Genomic DNA, 3,719 nt, shown 5'->3' with positions numbered 1-3,719 from the left:
TTCCTGCTCCTCTCCTCACAGGTCACTCCAAAGCTTTTTCATCTCTCACCACTTAAGCAGTTGGCTTCATCTCTTGGAAATTTTCTTAATCAAGGCAAAGAAAAAAAAAAAGAAAATACTATATTTTCTTTTATTTATTATCTATTCTAATAAATAAATAATATAAAATAAATAATACAAACCAATATTATAAATAATATATGTATTATTATATTTTATATATATAAGAAATCTTGCCAGAATTATTTTATATATATAATATATATATAAATAATGTAAAATAAATAATAATATAAAATAATCCTCCTGGGTTTTCCATGCCCTGGCTGGGTTCTGTGGGTCTGGAAACTTTTCCACCACCAGACTGGGCCAGTTTTCCTCTGCTTTTTACAAAAGCTGTAAAAGACTAATGCTGCAAGCAACATATGCTTGTGTTTCCAAGGGAAAGGAGGAAATTCACTGTGGAGCACTTGCAGGGATGGAACAGCCAAATTTGGTCCTAATTTTATTTTTAGAAGTAGGTGAAAGATGTTTGAAGGATGGGGTGGGAGGGAAAACTCACGTAAGGCTGATGGCAGCAGAGGTGTTTGCACAGATAATTAAGATTTGAGCTCAGCTGCTTCAGGGCTGTTCCAGGTCTCATCCAGGGTTACCTGGCAGGTCAGAGAGCGGGGAGGAGGAACATCCAGGTCACAGCTGAAGCAGAGAGAAGTTCTGCCCTTCCCCAGGGCTCTGAGCTGTCCCCTGGCCCAGCTTGGCCACGTTTGATTTGACACAAAACCCTCTGGGGCTGAAATATTCCCAGTTTGATGATGGAGTGCTGTAATTTGGGTGGTATAAATTAGGAATTATGGATCGTGTAGCTGGATATTGGCTTTTAATACAAGAATCCTGTGGTAGCAGCTGCTCCTGCTCATCTGGTCCCCCTCAGAAGAGGCACCAGTGATATCCACAGTGATATCCACAGTGATAGCGACATAACAAACACACCAGCTGCTCCAAAGAACTTCCACAGAGCCATTTCTTGACATTCTGTTAAGAAACTGATTTAAATATCTGGGTTTATCTGCATAAGGAGCGGAGATAACCTTCCAGATTCATTGCTTTGATGGGAAGCTGCGGAGAAGGGAAATAAATTTACAATTCAGGTGATAAAACAGTCTGCAAGGATTGGAGAAATACATTTTTTCCTTCTGAAAAATAAGACTTTGTAGCCTGCCAGGAGTTCAGTGGGGCAGACAGGAGCAGCTGCCTCGAGGATCCAGGGTAGCAAGGGCAAACAGGTAATGCTGCTAAATCCCACAGGAACAGCTCATGTGTGCCACTGGTTTGGGGCATTTTGAGGCATTAAACAGAATTATTAGGATTGGAAAAGAACTTTCAGAAGAGTTTGTGTCCAGTCTTTGATCCTCACCACCTTTCCAAGCAGACATGAAGGGAGGTTTGGATCCCCAGCCCTGGAGGTGCCCAGGGAATTCCTGGAGGTGGCACTGGGTGCTCTGGGCTGGGGACAACGTGGGGATGGGGCACAGGCTGGATTTGATGGGCTGGGAGGGCTTTTCCACCCTAAACTCTGTGCATTTCTTACCCTCCTTGGGATGTACAGCCCCACCTGCACACCTGAGCTGTTGGAACAACAACTTAGCTCATTTTGGAGTGTGGCTGCTGCTATTTCACTTTTTGAGAAGTAGACCAGTGCTGATTTCCATATTTCCTTCTAAATAAATCCCTTGCCAAAAATATCAGCCATTGGCCTCTGCTGAGAGGGTGACCTGGAGCATTGCTTCAGAGAGAACGTGCCTCCTTCTTGGCATTTGGAAAACAATTCCTGCTTTCCAGCAGGGTATTAATAATTTCTTAATCGTGTTGAAGTGATGTAAGATGAAAAATTAATGTGGATGCTGCTTTCTCTTCTGGATCCTGCGAGCTGCTGGTGCCTCTGATGGGTATGGTCTTAAATGAAGGCAACGTTTCCTTCTGAGCTCTGATTTCCTTCCAAAGTGAGGAACAGAAAACTGACACTGTAAATACTTTTAAGTGGTTCAGACTATTGATGTTTGTTTCTTTATCAGCCTTGTTAACAGAAAAGGGAAAGTGCTTTGATGTGGTCCGAAAGTTTGGTTGTAGAAATTCGCATGTTTTGCTTTAGTGACTAAAACATGGACTGGAAAGAGAAATATTTGGGCCTTTTTGCACATTATTTTTTTACATGGCATAAGTTTCTCTCATCCATTCTGCCCCATCTATCCACAGAGCTAAATAGTGACTATTTCTTCAGGGAAGGCATAATGCTTTTCAGGGATCCTTGAAGCACTTCTATTAAATGATAAACACACCAAAGATCTTTTTAAATACTGCCTTGTGCTGAAGCCAAGTTGTGTTTAAAGGCTCAGTACTGGGATGGATGCCTTGTTAGAGTGGATTTGGCTTTTGAGCCATTTGGAGAGTCCCTTTCTTCCACCACCCTTCCTCCCAACTCAGAAAAAAGAATTTATCACTGGGTTTATGATCACTGCTGTCTGTGTGGGAAGGATGGGATCTCCAGGGAGGAGTTATTGGAGGCTGTGAGGATCTGAGCCTCTGCTGGAGTGAGGATAAATCAATTTTTAATAAATCTGGGTGCAGTCTGGGGCAGAGTGGGAAGCAGGGAGAGGAGTGGGCTGCTGGAATTGCAGTGGGCTGAGGGAAGTGCCTTTAACCTGCTTCCATAATTGATGGTTGGGGACAAGGAGAGGGCCCTGTGGGACAAATCAGCATCCACTGAGTGGATGCAAACAGATGTGAGCTAAAGTGGAATGGGAAAAAAAACTATCCACTGACCCAAATTTCTTGCAGTGTGTCCTGTTCTGTCTGGCTGAAAATGTCATGCTCTGGCTGCTAAGCCTTAATAAGGAAACAATTCTTCATTGGAGTGTTTTCCCACATATGTTTTTAGAATTTTAGAATGTACGGGGTTTAATGCACAGCCCCATTGCTTGAGGCTGCCCCAGCATCATCTTCCAGGCTTGCTCAGCTGAGCCTTGGACTGGGAAAGGCTGGGCTCTGCCAGGAAACTTGGTGTTTTGTAAACACTGGGGCTTGCAGCTCTGCAGTCTGCTAAATGGTCAGCACTCCTTTGAAAAGCAAATGGATGCAGTCCCATGGAAGCAATCCCGTGGAAACAAAAAGCAATAAATGCTTGTGGTCACTTGAAAGGATTTAAAAGTTTATTATTGTTGTGTTCTGCGTGGGACACGAGGAGCAGCTGGAGTCGGTGGATATGGGCCATGCAATTGTCATTTGCTACTTTTAATTAGGAGCTGACTTTGTTTCTGTGCAAATGCATCCTCCAGAGGAGGCCACCAGGATGGGAGGGATGGAGCAGCTCTGCTGGGAGAGCTGGGATTGTTCAGCTGCAGAGGAGAGGCTTTGGGCTGACACAGTTGTCTGAAGGAGCTGCAGATGGAGAGAAAGGAAAAGATGGAGAGAGAGGATTTCCAAGGATGGAGGGACTGGACACTGGGAATGGCTTCAAACTGACAGGGAATAGGTTTACATTGGATATTGGGACAAAATTCTTGGCTCTGTGACCCCATCCTTGGCAGTGTCCAAGGGCATTTGGATGGGGTTGGAGCACCCTGGGATTGTAGGAGGTGTCCCTGCCATGGCAGGGGGTGGAATTAAATGATCTTTAGGGTTCCCTCCAACCCAACCCATTCTCCCATGTTTTTTCATCCACA

This window comes from Geospiza fortis, unplaced genomic scaffold, assembly GCF_000277835.1.
Source record: "Geospiza fortis unplaced genomic scaffold, GeoFor_1.0 scaffold55, whole genome shotgun sequence".
Taxonomy (NCBI): Eukaryota; Metazoa; Chordata; class Aves; order Passeriformes; family Thraupidae; genus Geospiza; species Geospiza fortis.
Note: the sequence above shows the minus strand (reverse complement) of the source record.